The sequence below is a fragment of the Nyctereutes procyonoides genome, unplaced genomic scaffold, assembly GCF_905146905.1.
Source record: "Nyctereutes procyonoides isolate TBG_1078 unplaced genomic scaffold, NYPRO_anot_genome, whole genome shotgun sequence".
NCBI lineage: Eukaryota > Metazoa > Chordata > Mammalia > Carnivora > Canidae > Nyctereutes > Nyctereutes procyonoides.
In genome coordinates this window covers 6,722,260-6,747,748 of record NW_026575160.1, presented here as the reverse complement: position 1 = coordinate 6,747,748, position 25,489 = coordinate 6,722,260, and the positions used below count along the sequence as shown (strand labels likewise).

Sequence of the window (25,489 nt, the reverse complement as noted above, 5' to 3'; positions counted from 1 at the left end):
TTCTGTCAGTAAACAAAAGATGACCCCTATATGCAGAAAATGACTTTTGAGTCCACAAATTGATCTGAATGGCTTGCTGTTTCTCAGGTCTCCCGAAAGTCTTACCAGCTATGCATGTGAAATTACTGCAACCCAAATAAAATGAGCATTTTTTTCTCAGAATTCTCCAAGATAAGAGAATTCCACAAGAGTCATTCAGAAATAAATATGCATTAAACAAATATCTGATAATATCAGTGACTATTTTGTTTTCTTTATAATTCCTTAGTGGAAAACTATAATCACATGCTATAAGATCACATGGAAGTATACCTTTGTCATGAGTGAGGACAGGCAAATTACCCACAGGAAATTAAAGAACTCTATTATCAAGCCTGATATAACTTTTAATAGGAAAAAAAAAGGCGTGATGCCAAAATATGCTAGCTGCATATCCTATGTCTTATTTGCAAAATTATTTACATTACCTCTCTTTGTTCAACCTAATTTAAAGAGCAACTTCTTTCTAAATAATTACAACTGTTTCTTCTCTAGGAAGAAAAATAATGTATAATATGTATTATAGCAACCTTTTTTTTTTGCAGGAGAGGGACTTTAGCAATTTGACTTGGGTGAAAACAGAGGGCTCCTTTTCACTTTCAGAACAGCAGCAGGAATATAAAAAGAATTTTAAGTGAGGCAGAGAACACAGATGTAGACTTCTGCCAACATGAGAGAAATGCCTGGCGGCAACTGTTGTTCTACAAGAAATGAACGGGCTAAAAGTTATGCTTACAGCCACCTTTGCAGCCTTAGTATGCAGAGAAGAGTCAAAGTTCAAAGATAAGATTTTTCTGGTCAAAGGAAAATAAAGTGTCCCAATATTCCTATCATACAATCTATAAACAGTTATGGGATCTGATGTCCAAATAGTTGAGTTCCATAAATGCAAATTGAAGCCACTGTATTTTAACATTCTGTTACCAATGGATCCTTATAAAAGATAAAATGTACTTCACTTCACATCAAGCTTTCTTGAATATGAAATCTGAATGATAATCTCCTCTGTTACCATTAGATAAGGGGGCCTTTGCAGAAAGCTTTGAGAAAAAGGCAGCAATGGGCAGGCAGGAACTGACCTGGCAGGGATGCTTATTGAGCATCGTGTCTTGTTCCACTCACTGTCGCTCTGCCTTTCTTAAGGATATTCAGCCCGTTTAATGAAGGACCACTGGTTGATGTCAATAAATCTTGATAAGGTGACCAAATTACCCTGGGAAGAATGTCTTAAACACCTTATGATGGAATTTGTGCCCTGCCTTATACGATACATGCAAGAACACAATTCCATTTCCCAATAAAATCTGGATAATCTAGATTATTCCCTCTCCCTAGATATAATTGACAACTGAATATTAAAATGCTTATTTTAAGTCAACTCTAGCCACAGAAAAATACACCACCAACCAAATCAACAATATCCAGTTGCAATCAAAGTAAACTAGGTTGTTGATGATCCTAATGGTTGCAGGCAAAACATGAACCATAAAGGTTAAGCACTAGTCCTTACTGCTACCATGATTGCCCAAATTGACTAGAGCCAACATTGCTGTAAAGCCATAAATCAACAAAAGCTTTAGCCTTAGTGTGAAAATCTAAGACTGTCAAGCACTTTCTTTTGTTTAAAATACTTTCAATATGTTTTTTACAAAACAATTTCTGTTGGGATCCTTTGGTTATAATTATTTTTTTCTCTCTGAGTCTGAATCATTCCACTCTGACCCTTTAGGTCCTCGCAGCAATTACCATTGACCCTTGTGACATAGCTTCTCAGCGATATCCTACTAGAAAAGCCTACAAAAATTCAAATTTTCTGAATTTTGGAAATTGTAATGGAGCCCATAGAGATCTCTGAAACCTGTCTACTGCCTCCCATGTCTTAAACTCACTATTAATTACATAGTGAGAGAAGAAAATGTATCCATGGGGAGATGGTTATAATGTTTAGAAGATGGAATCTCCCTAAATCCAATTTAAGGATGTCTTCCTTGAGGTACAGACAGATTCTAGCAACAAATTTTTATGTGCTAAAGGTGCAAATTTTTCAATGTAAAATTTATGCTTATTTTTCAATGTAAAATATGGTATGAACCATAGTTTTAATTTAGCTGCTCCTATGTATTAATTTTACTTTATGTGAGTGAATACAGGTTTGGAAGCAATAAAATGAAATCACTTTTAAAGTAGACTATAATTGAGACTTCTATTAAGTTAGATTAATTTTCCCTTGCTTCTGTCAGTGAGGTTTTAATTATTTTCAGGGGAAAATGGTCTATGCCAGGTAGCTAACAAAAGTCCAAGTGTCTCATGGAAAGATATTTACTTGTCTTAACCTTTCTTTGCAACTGTTAAGGTACTTGTCATTTTGACTTCCTTTCAGCTAGTGACCTCTGCCCTACTCCAATTTAAAGATAAACTGAAAGACATTTCTCCTGGATGTGTACTTCTTCCAGTTGTTCAGTGGAAGCAGTGGGATCTAGCCGTCCTAACCCATTACCTCCTATTTGAGAGGATTCAAGGGGTATGTAATTTAGTATTGGAAGAGGGAAATTTAGAAAGAAGTAAACAGAAAAAAATGATGTGCTAACTCTAAGAAGTGAGTCCAGACTTCGGTATCAAAATAGGAAAAGGAAAAGTATGAGAGATAATAAATCTTTCACGAGTTAGCTTTTATCACAATATATGTGAACATATGTGATAATCTTTCTAAAATAATTATTTTAACTATATGACTAGAATCAGGGTTAAGCAAATCATCTTCTGTAAATATTGTTCATAGAATTGGTATATAAACACACTAACACAGAGCATTCATTATTTAAAAGTTTAAGGAAAAGCATTTCCTATGTCACTGGTAGCCTGATCAATAGCATTTCCCCCCCACCTTTTCCTGCTCGCTGAGAATACGATACTTCTTGGTGTTGCTTTTGAAATCAAATTGTTCTCTTGTTGATAACAAACTAGGGAATTAATAATAGAGTATCATCAAAATGGTGACTAGATAAAGAATTACTCTAAACAGTACATAAGTACACATTATCACATAATACACATCATATGCACAGATCATAACATACATAATGTATATGTATATGTATGTATGAATACATATACAAGCCCATACATATATTGTCATTTTCATTCAATTTGTAAGTTATATAGACTGTTTGTGGGGTTTCTATGGTTCTAGTTAGCTTGTAAAAGGAAATCTGATAGCCACCTCACTCCTTTACACATTACATTATGGAAAAACTCTACAGAGAGTATATAGCCAGACTTTATAGTAGATAATGGTGAAAATTTACTGCATAAAGACGAAAATGATCTTTATTACAAGAAACCACACCTCAATATACAATGGAAAAAAACACATCTCCCTTGTGAGAAAACATAATAAAATATGTCCATCTAACTATCTGTGAAACCCTGAAGAAATACATGGCTTCTCCCCTTCCCTCCCTTTTGAATTCTTATTCATTTTGAGTCAGGCTATCTTAGGCCAATAAGTAACTTTCAGGACTTTGAGGCCACCTCCTTGGATCTGTTCCCTATATACCAAAAAGTTTTATTTCTCTCTGAATATTGACTACATTAGGAAAAAATGATACATCTGCTAAAATGCCTGGAGTTGTAAATCCAAATAAAAAATTCACTAAAGGAACTGAATAGCACAGGTGTTATTTACCCCCAATAAAGAAATTTATTTCTCATCGATGGGAGTTCTGTGATAATATCAAGTATAACTTAAACATACTGTCATAATTAAGGCTTACATCTTTGACTATTTGTCATTTAAAAAAAAAAATCTAAACTAGTCTGTGCTTTTGCATGCAAATGCACACGAAGGGAACCAGCATGACCAGTGAGTTGAGTGGAAGGTTTATTTAAGTTATAACTACTGGAAGCAATTGACTAGGGCTACTTACTAGCTTGTACACTGAATGGCTTACTGCTTATGATGGAAAAAATGTGTTGATCTAGGAAATGTGTACACATAGAAATAACTTTAACAAAGCTAAATGAATAGGATTAGAAATAAATTTCATTAACTATTTATACTAAATCACAGAAAATTTGGAAAATTTAATCTTTAACTAGTTATATTATGAACATATGGACTCCCAAAATACTATTATATTTGTGACTATCATATATACCTAACTTCTTTTATCTAATGATTATTTGTATATGTGACTTATCCTCCTTTTACCAGATTATAAGCTTATTACAGCCAGGCAGGATCATATCCAACACCTAAAACAATGTCCTGCATATTACAGATGCATAAGTAATCAAACATAGAAGTGAAGATTTAAACAAGCTTAATTAACATTATTTTATGGGAATCCCTGGGTGGCGCAGCGGTTTGGCGCCTGCCTTTGGCCCGGGGCGCGATCCTGGAGACCCGGGATCGAATCCCGCATCGGGCTCCCGGTGCATGGAGCCTGCTTCTCCCTCTGCCTGTGTCTCTGCCTCTCTCTCTCTCTCTCTCTCTCTCTCTCTCTCTCTCTCTCTCTCTCTCTGTGACTATCATAAATAAATAAAAAAAAATTAAAAAAAAAACATTATTTTATGAGTATCTTTACATATAAAGGAGAGAGGATTCAGCCTTTCTTTTTTTTTAATAAGTTTTTTTTTTTTTATGATAGTCACATAGAGAGAGAGAGAGAGGCAGAGACACAGGCAGAGAGAGAAGCAGGCTCCATGCACCGGGAGCCCGATATGGGATTCGATCCAGGGTCTCCAGGATCGCACCCTGAGCCAAAGGCAGGCGCCAAACCGCTGCGCCACCCAGGGATCCCCAGCCTTTCTTTTAAACCTAGTGTTTTACTACAATAATTTATAGGAGAGAGGAAATGACTTCACATAAATGTTAGTATACAGAATCAAAAATGCATAGTCTAAAAAATAAAAAATAAAAAAATAAAAATGCATAGTCTACTGGGCAGGCTAAGGATATTTGAGCCAAGAACTCATGCTGAGATTAGTATTTAAATTTGTGCTTTTTATATATACTAAGATGCAAGGGGAATGAACATACATTACAAGTCAAAAACAAACTTAGTAAATAAAGTGAATTTCACATCAATTATGAAAAGTAAGTATTGAAGACCTGAGAATTCCATAATTAACATTTTGTATGTCTTCTAAGCCATGACCACTAAGTTATGAACTAGAGTTAAATAGATGACTTAAAAGATGGTAAAGAAGGTAATTAGTAAAAAGAAAAAAAGCAGGGCTGCAACTCTGCAGCCACTCATACAATGACTTCATGACTCCTAATTGCTTTTGTTTTTCACTTTTGAGTTTTCATTCTGTAAATGCTAGCATATTTTCCTCAAAATAATTGGGAGAAGTAAGAAAGACTTGGTTGAACCATTAACAGAGTAATAAATGGCTTCCTGGTTTGAAAATGGAGGTATATTTGATATTTATCCAGTGATCTGTGTTATATCTGAGGATCTGTTACAACAGACAAATTGGCTGTTACAAGTTGGCTGGGAGTCTCTGAATCTTCTCTCAACTGCTCTGCATTTGGACTGGGGTTGGAATACAAACTGCCATTTTCTTTTTTTTTTTTTTTTTAAATTTTATTTATTTATGATAGTCATCACAGAGAGAGAGGCAGAGACACAGGCAGAGGGAGAAGCAGGCTCCATGCAGGAAGCCTGACGTGGGATTCGATCCTGGGTCTCCAGGATCGCGCCCTGGGCCAAAGGCAGGCGCTAAACCACAGTGCTACTCAGGGATCCCCAAACTGCCATTTTCTAAATGTCAACCTAAGGCAACTGTTCCGCTACTCTGAAGCCTCCATTAAGAAATGGTGACCAACTGATAACATCTATGTAACTTGCTGGCCACTGTATTTAGCATTTAATTAAGTCTTAGTACATGCTAGCTTTTACTGTTGTTACTGTCACTATCTAATATCCCTGCAAATAATAATATTTTGTCCTTCTGTACTATTTTTAATATTGCTTTCTGTAAAACTTTAAATACTGGGCATATATTTTATGACTAAGTTGTATTATTTTCACTCATTAGAAATATCAAAAGGTCTGTCAGCACAAAATGTGTTTCTTCCATCTCCCTGCCTTTAGGTAGAAATCTGTTTGTCAATCTTGGTTTAAAAAGGCTAAATCAGCATTCACTTGAGCCTTTTTTAATGTTCAACAAGACTTTTTTTCTTAACCAGTTATGATTTTGAAGGGAATAATGTGAAAGGAAAAGTAAAAAAAGAAAAGAAATTAAAAAATAAGATGGACATCAACATTGGTCTACCTGCTGTCAATAAAAGCATAAATATTTCTTTTTTTTTAAGCGTAAATATTTCTCATCTTTGCATGTCAGGTTGGGGTACATATATATACACGATGATACATAGACACATATACATGCATACATATGTTAATGTGTACAAATATATATGTTTATTTATCAAATTACTTTATAAACCCAACCGTCTTCTGGGGTAGGGAATAAGATTCTCAAGCCATTGAAGAATAAGTGTTTCAAATCAGCTTTTAGGACCTTGATCTTATGTTTAAAGAGATATATTACTTAAAAATTGCATGCTTTTCTCAAAGGAAATCACAATCATAGCTCAAAAGACAACTTTAAATCATCTAAAAAAGATCAGTTTCAGATTAATCAAGGCTCTTTCAGTAACTCACTGTAGCTTTGAGAAAAGTTCTTGGTTGCCAATATTATTGAGATTCTTTTTCTGATCTGCATGAGTTAGTGATTGTTATTCTTTTATGTTAGAGTAAAAATGAACTTCAAAATTTTAAGTTATATAATCACAGGCAACAATAGTTGAATATAACTACATCAAATGTAAAAATATTCATGCAGCAAAGAAAATAATCAACAGAGTAAAAAGATAAACTACAAACAGAATGGGATAAAAATATTTGAGAAGCATCTATTCAATAAGGAATTAACATTCAAAATATACCAAGGACTTCTACAATTCAACAACAATAACAAAATAACCTGATTTTAAAATAGGCAAAGAATAGACATTTCTCCAGAAAAATATACAAACAGCAAAGATGCTTAATATTACTAATCATCAGGGAAAATGAAAATCAAAACTGTAAATTATCACCTCAGACCAAATATAATGGCCACTGTCCAAACAAAGAGAAAGTGACAAAGGCTATCAAGGATGTAGAGAAATTAGAACCTATGTGCACTATTAGTAGGACCATAAACTGGTGTAACCACTATAAAAAACAAAATGGAGTTTCCTCAAAAAAAAAAAAATAGAATTATCATATGACCCATTCTCATTTCTTTGTATATATCTTCAAAATATGGAAACAGGATCTCAAAGAGATAATTGCATACATGATTATATGTCCATTTCAGCATTATTCATAATAGCCACAAGGTGGGAAAAAATCACATATGTCTATATAAAAAATGGAATATTACTCAGCCCTAAAAATGCAACTCTGCTGTAATATGCCACAACATGGATAAAACTTGAGGACATTATGCTGAGTGAAATAGTCACAAAGAAAAATACTGCATGATTCCATATATGTGAGTTATCTACAACAAACTCATACAAACAGAAAATAGAATGTGGTTATCAGGTGCTAGGATAAGGAGAAAATAGGGAGTTCAAGGGGTATGGAGTTTCAGTTTTGCAACATGAAAAACTCTAGAGTTCTTTGTATAATAATGTGCATATAGTTAACACGACTGGGCTGTACACTTAAAAACAGTGAATATATAAAATTTTGGTTTTTCTGTACCATGATAAGTAAGTTCTATAAATGAAAGCATATTAACACTTAGAAAGCATAATTTACACTTAGAAAACCCAACCTTGAAGGTATGTGGTTGGCTCAGTCTATAGAGCATGCTACTCCTGATCTCAAGATTTTAAGTTCAAGTCTGACATTGGGTGTAGAGATTACTTAAAAATAAAATCTTTGGGACAGCCCAGTGGCCTAGTGGTTTAGCCTTTGGCCTGGGGTGTGATCCTGGAGATCCGGGATTGAGTCCCGCTTCGGGCTCCCTGCATGGAGCCTGTTTCTCCCTCTCCCTCTGCCTGTGTTTCTGCCCCCCTCTCTCTGTGTGTTTGTCATAAATAAATTAAAAAAAAAAATCTTTGAAAAAAATAAAAAATAAAATAAAATCTTTAACAAAAGAAAAAGAAAACTCAATCCCAGTATCTTGACTCAAATGTTGGTAATTGCAGTTCATAACATGTATAAATGAAATACAATTAAAATTTTGATTTCTGCTTACAGTATCCTCCCATTTTAATGAATGAGTGAAAAAAATGCAAAACCCCTCTCAAATTTCCAAAAATGTATCAATGTCTTTGGTAAATCTTATCCATTGTCATAAAACAAATGAAGATATCAACTATTATAGTTAGTGGAGGCTCTTTCTCAGACTAATTCAAGGTCCAGCAGAGGCCCTGCACCTGTAGAGTGGAAACCTCAAGATCTTCCTTATACTCAGTGTTCAAGAGGTCTAGGCCCAAGATGCCAAACCCTTTGCTAAAATCTTGAGTTGTACTCACAGATGGCAATGGTCCTCGGACAGTTGATGCGAGTTTTGATCATAGTTCAGCAACTTACAAGCTAGAACATTTTGATCAAGACCTATACAGACTTTGTGCTTTATATATATTTTTACCATGGTAGCACAAATGACACTGTATTTTCTCCATTTGTTTACTTGTCCATTTCTCTAAGAGACAGTAAATTTAGAAGTCCATATGGTTACCTCATTTATCTTGCCATGCTATGGTCGTCTTCTCATTCCCTGGCTCAAGTCCCAGGCTCACGTAGCTGTTCAGTATGCATATTGAACTGGCCTGAACTATTACTGATTATATATAGGCTAAACCGCAATTTAAAAAAATAGATGAAGGACATTGGTCAATTTAGTCACACATTCATAAGTGTACCTGCAATAAAATATTAGGCAAATATGTAAATAAATTTGGATTGTTTGCTACAAGTCAAATGAGTTCTTTACTCTTGACACAGATGTTTTTATTTATTTATATTTTGGAAATATCTATTTGAAATTGCACATTTGCCTCCACCAGGGTTATCATTTTTTTGTAAAATAAATCAGAATTTTATAAAGGTTACATTTTCTAAAAGAAATCAGGCTGTACTATTCAATATCAACATTCAAGGTTCTTCTTTTAAGTTACTAATGAATATTCTTCCCTTAAAAAATCTTAAGCAGATCTTTTTATTTGAATTAACTCCTACCTCACTACTAATTTCATTTCAAACCTTAGTCATGTTGTACTTTATAACATTTTCAATAAAATTTCAATACTAAAAAAGAGAGCTTATGAGAAATTACTGTTTCAGCCTTAAGTTTTATTCTCTGTAGAGATAAGGGTGTTTCTCAATATTAAAAAAAATGTTCATTCTTAAAAAGCTACTACCAAAGTGAATTTTTTGTGAATACCACAGTCCAAAAATCAATGTGTGGTGGTATATGTACACCCTCAGAAAAATCACACTCTAAATATGTAATTAAAATAAGAATGAAAAATTAAACACACAGAGAACTAGAGAGTATAACAATGAATCTCAAAATGGAAATGATGAAAGATTTAAGTGTAATTACACTGAAGAATGGATGGTGAAAAACATTAGAAGATAAAAAGCACAGCTTTCACTTGGCTGTTGTTTGCTTGCCCTTAAACAAAACACAAAATCTCTGCAGCACATAGTCCCTAACAAGACTTAGGCTTTGCATGGGTGATGGCAGCCATAGTAAGTATGAGATCATTATAAAGGTCTGTATTGTGAATGTAAATTATGTTGTAAGAATGATGTTGGTTAAGAGAATTTACATATTTAGGTTTTAATTTTCTTTTCTTTTACCACTTAACATGTTTTAATTAAAAGATAATCAAAGGTAAGGATCTTATCTGCAAATTATATCAAAGTGAAATATGCAAACATTCTTTGGAAAATTCCTGATCTATTGGGAAATCAGAAATTTATTAGCTTTGGAACAAAGATACTTCCTTTGAGACTGACTGTCATTTATTCAGTATAGGTCCCACTGGTTGCTCCAAAGGCCAGGAAATGTCAGAGGTTAGGGGCTGTGTCTTGGCACCTAGGACAGTAGTATACACTCACTAGATGCTCGGTATGATTGACTTTAACTCCTGTAGGACATTATTAAGTCCATATGCAAATCCTCTTGAAGTCCTAAACTGTGCACGTGTCCAAAATTAATTAATCTCAAATCTGGGACCCCTAATTTTAAAATGTGGATATTCAAATAAGTTTATCACACTGGACAAGTCACTTTGATTCACAAAAATTGCTGTTAATTCAGCTGGAAATTTAGGTAGATGTTTTTGTTCCAAATTAGATCCTCAAGCTGTAGAATGTATTTTTCAATGTTTCTTTTCAAATGTTCTTCATTAACTTTAAAGCTTGAAGAGTATCAGGAATGTAAGAGTGACTTAAATCTGACTAAAGAGAATTTTAAAAATTTGAACCTATCAATTAAAAAAGAAAAATTAAAAATGTCTTTGACAGTGAAAGAAAGACTAAAATATTGGTAAAAATTCTTTAAGTGACTAAATGTGTTAACCACCATCCTTTCAATGAAAACAAAACAAAACTAAAATATTCATATCCAAAATATTCAATGAAATATTTTCTTTTTCAACAACAAATTCACCAATAGATTTAGAGATCTTTGCAAGATAAAGAAAATCACATTAAATATACACATGAACAAAAATGGAGGCTTGATTTAAAATGACAGTTTGGCAGCTAAGTTAAGGTTAAAATGATTCAATAATTGTTTTGAGTTTCTACTAACACAGTGGTAACAAACTGACTAAAAATTTCTGATGAGAAAAGGATAATATTCTCAAGCCTATATTAAACACAAAGAGCAACAGCTCTTCTTCATATACTCAGTATTTCTTTTTTACCTTCCCAAAGCCAAAATGTTATCATTTTGTATAAAAGAAAATCAAAGCCAAATGGTAAAAATGCAAAGATTTGGCTAAACAGTCAAAATTTCAGTGGTTTTATCTGCAGCATGCTGAGCAACCAAACAAAGCCAAGATATTGTCCATCTTTTTGACAGACAAAGAGCCTCAGAGGTCCAGAGTGACATGCCCGAAGGCTGGCACGTGATTGGGCTAATTAAATTAAATAGCAGGAAACAGCTTTTCCATATGCCACTGCCTGGCCACACACAAACTGTAACAGTAAATCTTTTATACTACTCAAGGAAAAATGTAACCATTAAAAAATATACAGTATCAACACACCATCCAAGAATCAGAAGTTGAATATTCACATATACTTCCCTGGCCTGGACTTTAATGCTAAATATCTAAGAACTTCCTAGTTGACTTTAGGAGCCATCCAAAAGCCCATGGTAATTAAAGAAGATGAAAAAGACACACACACACACGCACACCTCCTGCCACATCCACCAAGGTTTACCAACACTTTCATTTAAGCCAATATTCTGATTGCTTTAAGTACACATTTCTACACTAAGTCAATCAAAATCTCAATACTTCTGAACCAAAGTTAAAATCTATTGTTTATTTTCTCCCACTGTTATAGTCTCCCTCCCCATTACCCTACTGTAACTTATGAGATCAATTGAAAAAAAAGCATAAAGCCTTTGAAACTCTTAAGAAAACTCTTCCCCCCTGCACCCTCCAGTTCCTTACCCAATAACATTTTTCTCTAAGTTTGCCATTGCAGTTCTAGCTTTGGTTCAAGACACATCTATATTTCCATATTTCCAGAATTTCCCTGGGTTGGAAGGTGCTACTCATTTTTATCAATCATGGGTTTCATTAGTTTTGATATCTGCTTGTCATCCTAGATAAAGAAGCACTGTGATGATAAAAGAAAGGCAAGGAAGCTGCTTCACAAGGATCCTGGATTAGAATATTGCAAGGTAATTTTAACTTAGTGAGATAGAAAATTCAGAATCAGTGCAGAGCATGGCTTATCTGTTTAAACAGAAACATGGAATATATAATACAATATACAAACTGTAAATGGCACTCAATTTTTTGGTAAAAATTACATTTATGGTAGCCAGTATGCAGATGTAATAAATATTCCATTATTTATGCCTTTCATACTTGAATTTTCATTAGACTAATTAAAGAGTTGACTGAATTGATAAAACCATGAGCTAATAAAATGATAGCATAATCTTTAACTACAAAAACACACTCAATTCACGGCAATTCTGTGTTACTCAGAAAAAGGAAAAGAAAAGAAAGAAAATTGGGAAGGATGAAGTAGGAAAGAGAAAATCTAACCTTTGAAACAGAGATTTGAAAAAATTTTTGAAAACTAGTCAGTATTATTTTTTACTCGGTTTACTCCACATAATTGTAGGAGCCCCAAATGTCATCCAATGTGCATAGGTTGACAATGCCCATTTCAGCCTGTGTTTGTGTATATATGCCAGAAATCAATAAGCAATTATTATTATTCCTCCATGTCTGCCTTCAAAATTCATATTTGAATATGAAGATGACCAAAATCCAAGAAATTCAAAGCCTAGAAGAAAATGGTCAAGCCACATAGAACTGAATTGTTAGGAGCCAGTAGATGACCAGCATCTAAAGTGAAACCAGGCCTAGGAGTGAGTTGAACCAGCTCCTCCCTCCCACCTCCCCTTCCCTCTCAGAAAGCTGTATTTATCTCTTCACACCTTTCATGAATCTCATGCTCCCTTCTGCATCCTCATCCTTGCCACAGGGCCCTGGCCTAAGATTAATAACTTCCTGAGGTCATTCATCCCTTTAAACATACAAGACATTCAATAGATGCCTAGAGAGTATACAAATTTGTGAGAGAAAAAAAAAAAAAAAAACAGGTTGAGAGTTAGGGCAACTATAGACCTGCCCTAACGAAACTTAAAATCAAGTCTTGGAAGCTTCAAGTGATTGATATTCTTTTTTTTTAAAGATTTTATTTATTTATTAATGAGAGACACACACACACACACACACAGAGAGAGAGAGAGAGAGAGAGAGAGAGAGAGAGAGAGAGAGAGGCAGATATACAGACAGAGGGAGAAGCAGGCTCCATGCAAGGAGCCCGATGCAGGACTTGATCCCAGGACTCTTGGGTCAAACCCTGGGCCGAAGGCAGTTCTAAACCTCTGAGCCACCTGGGCTGCCCTTGATATTCTTTAAGAAAGACAACAAATTTAAATTGTCTGGCACCTAATGAAAATTTAGTAGCAGAAAAACAAGAACCATGTTCAAGAAGAAAATTAAGCAGTAGTCGCACACACAGAAATGGCAGAGACAGTAGTAGCAATAAAGGGTTTTAAAATGAATATTATAAACATGTCCAAAGATTTGAAGGGAAACATGAATACAAGGAGGATATAAATAGAAAATACATAAGAAAACTAAATGAAGTCTCTGAAAAATACACTATTTTAAAGAATTTGTTGGATGTGAGCAAACGAAGTTTATCCACTAGAAGAAAAGATGAGTATGGCAATAAACTCCACAAACTGAAATACAAAGAGAAAAAATAAGAGAAACTGTAGAGACTTATAGAGAGGTGAGATGATATCAAGCCATCTACTCTAGGTGTAATTGGAGTCCCAAAAGGAGAATGAATATTAAAAGAAACAGTATCTCACACATTCCAAAAATTTAAAAAGTACAAAACCTCACAGACACATAAAGCTCAGTGAACCAAAGTAGAAGAAAGAAAAAAAGAAAGAAAGAAAGAAAGAAAGTAATAAAGAAAGAAAACATGCTTTAAGCCAAAGCCAAATCATAATCAAGTTGCTTAAAACCAATGACAATAAGATCATCTTAAAAACAAGCAGATGAAAAACATACTACCTGATTTTAAGACTTGCTATAAAGCGATAGTAACCTAGGTCCTGTGGTATTGTTGTAAAGTTAGACATATAGATCAATGGAATAAAAGAAAGAGTTCAAAAATTTGCTCACACATATAGGTTTAATTGGTTTCTAACAGAGTCATCAAAATAATTCAAAGGAACAAGAGTAATCTTTTCAAAACCTGGTTCTGAAAAATTTAAGACACCTATATAAAATAATGAACCTCAGCCTTTCTTCACAGAATACATAAAACTGTATGACTCAAAATGGCTCTTTGCTTTAATTGTAAAAAAAAAATAAACTAGAAAAATAAAACACAGAAGCAAATGTTTCTTAGATAAGACATTAAAGGATTAACCAGAGAAGAAAAAAATGATAGAACGGGACACATCAAAATTAAAACATTTCTGCTCTTGAAAATAAAAAGCAAGCTATAGGTTGGTTGAAAATATTTACAACATATATACCTAGAAATGGATTGTATCTAGAATATATGCTTCCTTTTTTATTGGTTAATAAAATAATAAAAGGACAGACTCTCCAATTAAAAAAAACCTGCAGCATAGCTGAATCAACAGTTTACCGAAGAACTTCTACAAATGGCCAGTAAGCACATGAAAAGATGTGTAACATCATTACACATAAAAAAAAAAACACAAAATAAAACCACAATGAAATTCCATTACACATCCACTAGAGTGCATATCATTAAAAAAAATCTGATAGTACCAGGTGTTAGTAATAGGAACACTCTCATACTTTGCTGATGAGAATGTAAAATAAGAAAAGTAATTTGGCAGTTTCTTATAAAGTTAAACAGCTCACAACTCAACAATTCCACTTGTAGGTATCCACCCAAAAGAAATAAAGACAAATAACTACAAAGATTTGCATAGAGTATTCACAGCAGCTATATTCTTAATCACCCACACCTGAAAATTACCTTAATTTCCATCAATAGAAGAATACGTAAGCACATTGTGACATATCCATTTAATGGGATGCTATTTGGCCATAAGACAAGTTCATTATTACTGATATACACATGTATGGACCTAGAAGCAATTTCTTATTGGAAAAAAATCCAGAGAGAAAATATAATGGATTCATTTCAAACAATTTATTTATATGACATTGTAGAAAAATCAAAACTAATGCACAGTGACAGGATATAGATGAATGATTGCCTGGGGCTGAGTGGAGGGTGGGGGCTTGATTAAGAAGAAGCAGGAGGGAACTCTTTGAAGTGATATAAATATTCTATATCTAGATTGTGATGTACACATTTGTTAAAATTCATCACACTGTACACATATAATGAGTGGATTTTTGTATATACTTTTCAAAAGAGTAGATTAAAAAATGAATAAGATTTAGAGAGCTAAAGCAACCAAAATAAAACCCTCATTTTAATTCATTTAACTCAACATTTTAATTCAAATTATCATGGAAAGAGAAACCCCAGGACATTAGGAATTGGATTTTTTGAATCCCTAGGAGAGCCTCTTGGGGAAAAAAATTTTTTTTTCATCTGCTTCTATATTTAGAAGAAAATTATATTGAGATACAACTAACCAGTATACATCTATAAAGGCATACAATATAGAGTGATATTTGAAATCTATGAGGCAAAGAATATTTTAAAAAAAGAGAATCAAGTTGAATATTTTCATGAGTTTGTCAGATGATTCAAGCAAAAAATCAAAGCATTTAAAATATGTACCAGAAAACTGAATGTCAAATTTACTTTGATTGGCAAAGTATAAATAAAGAGGGATTTGATACATTACCGTCATGACCAAAACATAGCTAAGATGCTAAAAAATAGTGTAGAGTAAGCTTAGTTTTTATCATGTTAAATGGAGGTAAAAAAGAGAGGACTGATCTCTATTCAAAACAAGGGAGCAATTTACTAAGATGGAGGCATCAATGCAGGATTTCTTGTTCCCAGATGGAACAAGTTTAACATTCACCCAACTGTAGAGAGTAGAAAAAAAATCCTCCCACCCAAAAAAAGATTCTCAGAGCATTTGTTAAAAAGCAAAGACAGGAAAGTTTAGTACTTTTTTTCCCCTCCTGACTCCAAAGAAAGGCAGAGCCCAATGCAAATGTAACCAGAGAATCCCTTGTAGGCTTCTAGGGAAGGCCAATTTTTCTGAGTTGAGCTTCCTGATTGCCGGCTTTGGTGCTGATAATGGGGTGGGAATTAGCCCAAGAAGAGAGCTGGCCACTAACAGCTAATGAGAAGACTGTCTCCCTGGTCAATATATTTTCTTTCCTTTTTAAAGATTTTATTTACTTATTCATGAGAGACAGAGAGGCAGAGAGAGGAGAAGCAGGCTCCATGCAAGGAGCCTGACATGGGACTCAATCCTGAGACCCTGAGATCACGCCCTGAGCCAAAGGCAGAAGTCCAACCACTGAGCCACCCAGGCATCCCAGTATATTTTCTTAATACGTCTTTTGGAATGAAGATCATCTTGGTCATTCCTACCTGGTGTTGTTTTAAATTTGATGAATCCTTAGTTGAAATCTGTTGTAAAACAACAACAACAACAACAACAAACCTCTTGGGGTTCTCTTAATGGTCACTAAAGGAGGTGGAAGGAAAGGTCGCTGAGAAGGGGGATGTACTCAGTCTCGCAAAGAAGATCCCAACCTGGGAATTCCCCCACAAATCATGAAAGGGTTACAGCTGAGTAAGTTCAGAACTGCCCCCTGCAGTAACGGGGACTGTATATATATCACCTTTTTTGTGTGTGCTGGAACATGAACAAGGTGGGGAAGCACTGCTTTGGGGTTTTTTAACTTACTGATGAGAAAGTTATTCACTATCAAAAAGTTAAACTGAGTGTGAGGTTCCTGCTAAGAAGAAAGTTACTAAAGTTTCAAGTTCTTAGTCATGTTACATTAATAATGGCATTAATAGCAATAGCTGATTTTTACTCTGTACCAATTTTGCTACCATCTATTATGTTATTTATATAGACTAGTCCATTTAGGCTTCCCAATATCCCAACAAAAAGATTACAGTGTTCATCACATTTAACAAATGAGTAAACTGAGGCTTGGCACAATTAAATAATTTGTTCCAGGTGGACCTGACGGTAGATGATGTAGTTGCCACTCCTGTGGTGTGACTATTGCATCAGCTTTGTAACTGCTCAGCAGTTCTGTCTAAAAGGCAGTTCTTGGGCAGCCAGGGTGGCTCAGGGGTTTAGCACCGCCTTCAGCCCAGGGCGTGATCCTGGAGACCCAGAATCGAGTCCTACGTTGGGCTTCCTGCATGGAGCCTGCTTCTCCCTTTGCCTGTGTCTCTGCCTCTCTCTGTGTCTCTCATGAATAAATGAAATCTTTAAAACAAACAACTTATCAATGTTCAGTAATACTTTTTATTTAAATATGTATACAGATGAAGTTGATTTATTAGCCTCTAAGATTAATATGCATCCTTTTTTCTTCTTTCCAAACTCTACCTCTCAAAAGCTATCTATAGAATACATGGATATAGAAAAATTAGTACTATAAAGACCATAAAAATTATCTGATATACTGCATTTTTTAAAGATTTATCTATTCGAGAGAGAGAGAGAGAGAGAGAACATGCCCGTGTATGCACAAGTGTGTGTGTAAATGGGGGGAGGGGCAGAGGGAGACAATCTTCAAGGAGTCAGTCTTCAGGGAGACTTCCTACAAGCCAGAAGCCTGAGGCGGGGCTAGATGGGAGGACCCAGGCGATCCTGACCTGAGCCAAAACCAAGAGTCAGAGGCTTCACTGACTGAGTCACTCAGGAACTCCGTGATATCCTGTATTTTTATCTTAAAACGTGTCCCAGGGTTCCTTGGTGGCTCAGTCCATTAAGCCTCCCACTCTTGATTTCAGCTGAGTTCGTGATCTCAGGATCATAAGAGTGAGTCCTAAGGGGAGTGGCAGGGCTCTGCTCAGCTGGGAGTCAGTTTCTCTCCTTCCCCCCTCCCTATCTCTCTGCCCCTCCCCACCTCTGCCCTGCCCTGCTTGCACAGGCAGCCACTCTAAAAGAAATAAAATTTAAAAAAAAAAAAATTGAAAACCAATGTGGCCAGTATTACATTCATATAGAATATAAATTATGACAAATCGTTTCAGTTTAGAGAATATCAAATAATAAACTCACTAAAAAAAAATTCCATCATTAACCCCTGGCTGAAAATAAAAATTAAATAGTAACTATTATCACTAGAGCCAGTGTAAAAAATATATTACTAATGTGGACATTTGACACAATAAATAGTTCAACAGGTAAAAAATGATTCACCATTTCACACAGGAAACAAAAGTGAGCTTGAAATCATAATATGAAAGAAAATGTCCTTTAGGCATTAAGAAATTTGTAAAAGAGAAATGTAAAATAAAACCCATTCAAATGAAGTTTAATTGAGCACTTTATGGGTTCTATGTGTGGTGCTAGGAACACTATATTTCCAATGACTTCAAAAGGCAAAAAGACATGACATACAGGTAATAATGAAAGAAAAATTATACAGTAAGTTATTCAGAACAAATTCCAAGTTGACTAAAGAGTTAGGATGAGTTGGAAAAATCAGAGATGGCATAAAGGAGAAAAGCAAAGTAGGTTTTTTTAAAAAGGGAGTTCAAGGCTTTCCAGATAGGGAAAAAAAGTTCGGTGAAATTCATGAAAAAAAAAAGAAAAAAGAAAAGAAAAAGAAAAGAAAAGAAAGAAAAGAAAAGAAAAAGAAAAGAAAGAAAAGAAAAGAAAAGAAAAGAAAAGAAAGAAAAGAAATTCATGGGCTTGGAGCCCCAAGCTGGGAATTTGCTGTGCATGGTTAGGCGATTCAGTCAGACTGGGAGGGATGAGTGCTTGGTCTGAGTATAAAGGCTGAATTACGAGGGCTGAAACTCCATGACACCATTTAGATGAAACAATTAGGTAGATATTATAGGTTCTTTTATAGAGAATGGGAAAACTGGGTATTTTACAGTAAGTTAACCAAATTAGTAGAAAGATCACGCTGATATGGAAGAAGGCTACTGCATTAATAAAAGAATTAATGTGTTTCATTATTAATTAAGGTATTGACCAGGGAAAGCAGAGCCAAAGAGAAAGAGGTATGATGGCCTGGAAAATGGAAACAGGAGTAGCAATTGCTTATAAGAAATAAAAGAGAGGAAATAATCAGAGGTGATTTCATGATAATCTGCCCAGTGTCTAAAAGGTAGTTCCATCAACAGAAGTGGAAAAGCCGGATAAAACAGCACATTTTACAGATAGTGAATTAAAAACCTTTGAGATGAGAGTGGAGAAACCAGTGAATTGTCTTTATAGCTGGTAAGTATTAATAAAACAGTTGATAGACTTCAAGTTGTCCTTAAGGTGAGGGAAAAAAGAGATCATTAAACCCTTAAACCATTAAGATGTGTATATCCCTCTAACACTAACTGCTAACATTTTATGTGTCTATGTTAGACTGAGAAAAGCAATAGAAATATTCTGGCATGAGCAAATATTAATTTGTTCAGGTTTGATAGCTCACCAATTTCTAAAACTATGTAGTGAAATCTGTTAAGATAATATAAAATGAGAGGAAGATGAGCTAAAGCAGCATTCTATAGAAATAGCATTTCTATAGCAAATATAATGTAAGCCATAAATGCCAAGGGATATGTATAATCTTACATTTCCTAATAGCCACATTGAGAAAGTAAAAGAAAACAGGTAATATTAACTTTAATACTGTTACACAAGCTAATCTGTTTAGAATATTATTTTAGGATGTAATGAAATACATTATCATCACTTAAGATATTAATATATTTTTGATACTATGGCTTTGAAATCTGTATACAATGAAATATTACTCAGCCATTGGAAATGACCAACACCCACCATCTGCTTTGACGTGGATGGAACTGGAGGGTATTATATTGAGTGAAGTAAGTCAATCGGAAAAGGACAAACATTATATGGTCTCATTCATTTGGGGAATATAAAAATTAGTGAAAGGGAATAAAGGGAAAGGAGATAAAATGAGTGAAAATATCAGTGAGGGTGACAAAACATGAGAGACACCTAACTCTGGGAAATGAACAAGGGGTAGTGGAAGGGGAAGTGGGTGGTGGGTTGGGGTGACTGGGTGACGGGCACTGAGGGGTGCACTTGGCGGGGTGAGCACTGGGTGTTATGCTATATGTTGGCAAATCGAACTCCAATTAAAAAAAATTTTTTAAGAAATCTAGCGTGCAGTATACACTGGAAGCATATCTCAACTCATACGAGTCACATTTTAAATTCTCAGTTGATACACGTGGCTACCAGCTTGGACAGTACAAATACAGGGGTCTTTGCAGAAATTCTGTCAACAGAGGCACAAAGATCAAACTAAGTTGCAAACATGGGTTCAACATAAAATTTAAGTGCAAAGTAGACATGAGTAAAAATGACTAACCAGGACAGAATTCTGTCATATAAATGAAGAAAAAATAACTCTGGTTTAGTTTTTAAAGGTCACCAGAGAAAAGGCATTTCTTAAAGGAAAGACAAACTTAATGTTTGCTTCAGTTTATATTAGATACAATCAACAGCAAGATTGTAGCATTTAAGTGGTTCATTGGGAAGAAAAAGAAAAGGGACAACCTCAAAAACCAAGTAACAAGAGATAGCCACAGGAATGGCAGAAAAGCAAGACCAAGATCAACTAGAAATAAGGAAAACAGAGGTGATGCATGAGAAAATGGAGCCCAACAATCATTAAGTTCCCATCTCTTTAAAAATAACTCAAATTGAAGAACATTTTTTTAAAAGTATATATAACTGGAAAACAGGTCAAAGAACTAAAAGTAAGTGCTAAAATTAAACCTCTCAGAAGGAAACATGGGTGTAGGACTGACACATGAATCTTGAAAACATTACGCAGACATACAAAAGGCCACATAATATATGATTTCATTTATACGGAATGTCCACAATAGGCAAATTCATAGATACAAAATAGTTGCCAGTGGTTGCCAGGGGTTGGAGGGACGGGAGAATGAGGAGTGATTGCTTAATTGGTACAGGAATTCTTTGAGTTGATGAAGATACTCTGGTAGTTCTCTGGTAGAAGTAGTGATGGTGGCACAACATCATGAATATATCAAAACCGACTGAATTATATACTTTAAAATGGGTAAAATGATAAAGTTTATGTTATACAAATTTTATCTCAATAAAAACACAAGAACAAAAAACAATGTGCAACAAATAGCTTGGAACTTCTGAAGAAAAATAACTTGCCAAGTCTTGGTGAATAAATACTCTATAAATAGGCTAAGCAATTGTATAAATTAGAAGAGAGAAATAAAACAAAAGGACAGATATTATCACAGCAGTAACAGCAGTAAATATAGTGAGAATAACCTATAGCCGAATTAAAAGGCAGATGAAACAGAACAATATACAAGAAATAAGAGATCATCTATTTTAGAAACTATGAATGAAGAGTCCAAGGAGCTTAGGTAAAAGCTATTAAAAGGCAGGCCATGCTTCAGGAAGTGGTTTAGGGCCCCTGGACAGCTCCAGAACATTATCTCCAAACCAGACTCTTCCCAAAGGGCTTGAAAAATGTAGACTCCTGGGCTCTCAGTCAGGATAACAGAATCAGAACCTCTAGGAGATGCAGTCAGAATCTGAATTGCCAACAACTCCCTCAAGAGGATTTTTATACATCTTTCAAGTGAAAAATCACCTAGGAAGACAAGAATTTAAGACAAATGTCTCTATTTTTCCTTTTCCCGGCATTTTATACAGACTATTTCAGGTCAGAACGATTATCAAGTGCTTCCTCGATAGGTCAAAAGGGTTTGAAAGGCAATGTCCTAACTGCTTAGAAATCAAGTTTTTGGCTTTGGTTGGGGAAGAACGGTAAGTGGCAAAGGGGAGTTGTTAGCTAGTTGAAATTTTTTCTCCTTCTCTCCCCCAAAATAGTTAACTCCAAGTGCAGGCATTCTGTTTTGCTTCATTCTAAGACTGGCTCTGTTCAGAAATAAAGAAACTCTCAAACTTTAATGATTCAAAATGGTTCATATGTGTCCAAGGATGATTCTCATGTATGCATTAGACAAAAGAAGAGCCCTAATCTACTTCATGGCAATGATTAAGAGAAAATTGATTCAAAACAATTTGGAAATAGTGATGGGGGCGGGGGAGAGGAATAGAGAGAGAGAGAGGGACGGGGGTAACAAACAAACTTCTGATTTAATAAACCTGGACATGTGAAAAGAATTGTTGCATAAATGTAGTGGTGGTAGTAAAGAGAACAAAGACTCTGATGTCAGAGTAACTGGGTTCAAATTAAAGCTAGACTGTCACTAATTGGGCGACTTTAACTTTACTTAACTTCTTGTGCCCCAGTGCCCTTATCTGTAGGAGACAATAATATCTACCCCATAAGGTTGTTGTGAGGACTAAACGAATTGCTAGACATGTATGTTTGCAATAGTTAAAACTCAAAGTCTTTTTGTAAATCAAGATGGTCCCCAAAGGTTATACTGTCTAAAGCTTACAGTTTATAAGCCTTAAGGTATTATAAAATTAGAGTAGAAAACCTTTCAAATCCTAATAGAGAAGTTCTAAAAAGTCACATTCCCAGTATCTTGTTTTATTTGCTAGAATCCTTTGATTGCTCTCCCATACTTTTAAAACCCAGATGGAGGAATTATCAATATTAAAAGGAATGGTAATCTACCTCTCAGATTCCTCCTCTTACATCTTCAAGTTCTTGATTATAATTGATTATAATTTGTAGACCTTGATTATTTATCATTGTTAATTCACAATTGTATACCCACAATTCTGTGCTTCCATTATTGAAAAAAAATCACAAAGGAAATGCCAAATAAAAAAAAATACTGTTGTTGACCTAAACATCTGTTGAGTACTAAGTTTAAAAAAATGGTTAGTGTCGGAATTCATTTTTAACATCCTTTAGAGAAAAAAAAGTATAAAGCAAAGTAAAAATTTCTTAAAAACAATCCTTTTCAGATTTATGAAAAGCAACCAGTCTCCATTTCAGCAGCCACCTTCACCAATGAGAAGGTGGATTTTTACTGCCAGATCAGGAAATCTAATGTTTATTTATTCCAAGTCCTGACAAAAATTATTTTCCTGAAGAAAAAGTTTTTAACATGAGATTGATACTTTTTATTGAAACATCCACTTTACACTTCAAAAATCAGATATACAGTATAAAACCATATCTAATTGGTTCCTCCAACTCTTTTTTGAGGATCTGGTACCAAGTTACTCAATTTTATAAAAGTCCAAAGGCAATTCTTGGGAAATTATAACTAATGGTATTCCCACAATTCTGACCAAATTATCAGGCTTATGGCATTGTGGAATGATAATCCATTTTGTAATAGTCAATGATATTAGCTCCAGAATTCTTAATAATCTAATGCAATATTGTTGTGACTTAGGATAATTTTAATTTGTATGATGTTATTAAAGTTTAGATTATGGGAACAAAAACACAGTGACACATTAAGAAGTACTGACTGATTTAAGTTTTGCGAGGAAGAGCTAGGTATGTCAGGGTGCAGAGATGTCTATGTTTCCTTTACCTGAGCCATGCTCCTTGTTCCTTACACTATTATTATAATAACTGTTTCCATAAAAGGGAGGTCATTTAATTAGTTTTTTTTCTCTTTACATTTATGTACTGTTACTTTATACTTGCAGGTCAGTCTGTCACTGTAATGTTTTGATATTTATTTCGACATTTATTGAGTGCTTGTTACATTGGAGGGATTACGTTAACCTTTTTAAAATGATTTTTTAAGTTGAGCAAAGTTAAGAATTAACATTTATTTATATAAGATTTTATATTTGGAAGTTGACATCAAACATGATAACATATTATGAAAAAGAGGCCACGCTGGGAAAAGGAAAAGGCAGCAAATTTTACACGTCTGCTATTTGATAATGGCTGACATAAATAGTTTAAATCATTGTTGGGTTTATTATTTTTAATGGTATGAGAAATAACGGCTCAAAATATCTTCATTTTCTTGTTTCAACAACGAATGGCAATATATTTTGGTATATGAGACCTAGCGCATGAGCTTCAGATCCGATTAAGTATATCAAGTTTACACAAAGCCAAATGTATGAAAGGGGATCTTTTAAAAAAAACTTTATTTGAGAAAGGAAGAGACTTATAACAGAAGGCAAGAAGGAAGCATACAAACAATATATTTACAACACAAAACAAGAGATCACCTTCAAGGGTGTAAATTATAATAAATACAGTAGATTTTAAAAGAGACATTTATCAATTAATTCTAAGATGAATTAAGTCCAGCTTTCTTTTTCACTGGTTCCAGGTAGTTTCTTGATTAAATTCAAAGACTATCAAATTCAAACAATTAATGTCCACCAACTGTACTGATGAAGCTCTCTCAAATGACATTATAAAAAATAGTTTTTTTTTGTTTGTGATTACATATCTTTGAAGTAATATTATACAAAAGTCTGCTCAGCCACATGTTCCTCCCCAAATAAAATGTATTTTAAAAGATGCACTATCCCTTTTTTTATGAGATTGAAAAAAGACTTTAAAGAAAATGAATATTTATGAGATGGAAAAAATATACAATTTTATCTTAGGAATGCCATATTTTTAATGCAAAACAACTGACAAAAAGTCATTTTAATCTCAAGGAATATACTAACCAAAATATGTTGGTAATAGGAAAAGTTGCCTACTATAGCTATTTGTCAAATTATCAGAAGGACTTTCATTATATGGAAAAGTTTTAAACTTTCTAACTTCTAGTTATGTTAATTTAATTTGAATGGAGACTTTTTAAAAAAGGATAATGTATCTTTAGCAGTGACCTTTTTTTTTAAGAAATATTTTAAATGTCACAGCAAAATGTAAACAACACGTGCCAATAACATACAGTGGTTACAATGTCTACATTTGGCAAAATCGTTATATCTCCTTTGAAACAGGATACTACACCTTAAAATACCTTGGATTTAGAAATATAAATATTTTAATAGAAAAAAAACCTCACAAAGATTCTAGGTCAATTTGGATGATCCATTTTAAAGGGGTCTTAATACAATGAATCTTTAACTAGCTTAACAAAAGTAAACCTATAAAACAAGGTAAACATATCAAAAGGGAGTATGAAGGAAATGTTCCAGAGTGAAAAGCTTCCTTAACAATTTCCCTACTTGTGGTGTTATTTTCTTAGACAATAAATCAATTCATAGAGTGCCCTTTAAAAACAGAAAGAGTAAAACACTATCCTCCGTTTTTTTTCCCCCTACATTCCTCATTACATGAATCACTTAGACTTCCTGTTTCCACAAGGCATTTCCTGTTCAGCCTCATAGAATCAGTTTTCTGTAGGAGAACAGCAGGAACCTGACAAAGAACGGACTTGAATAAACAGAGTCTTCTGTTGCCTTCAAAGTTGTTTGTATTTCATAGCATCAAAGGACACAGTCCTTCTGAAGGTGTGTTATATACAAGGAGATTCTGTTGTTAAGCATAACTTTCCTAAATTTGTATTTGCCAAAATGGTATGGT

The 25,489-nt window shown here is 34.2% G+C and overlaps 1 protein-coding gene across 1 annotated transcript in view; it reads right to left on the bottom strand.

Annotated features, from left to right (window-relative positions):
* Positions 1–25,489, bottom strand: part of HDAC9 (histone deacetylase 9) — a 910,451-nt gene that overhangs the window by 327,876 nt on the left and 557,086 nt on the right.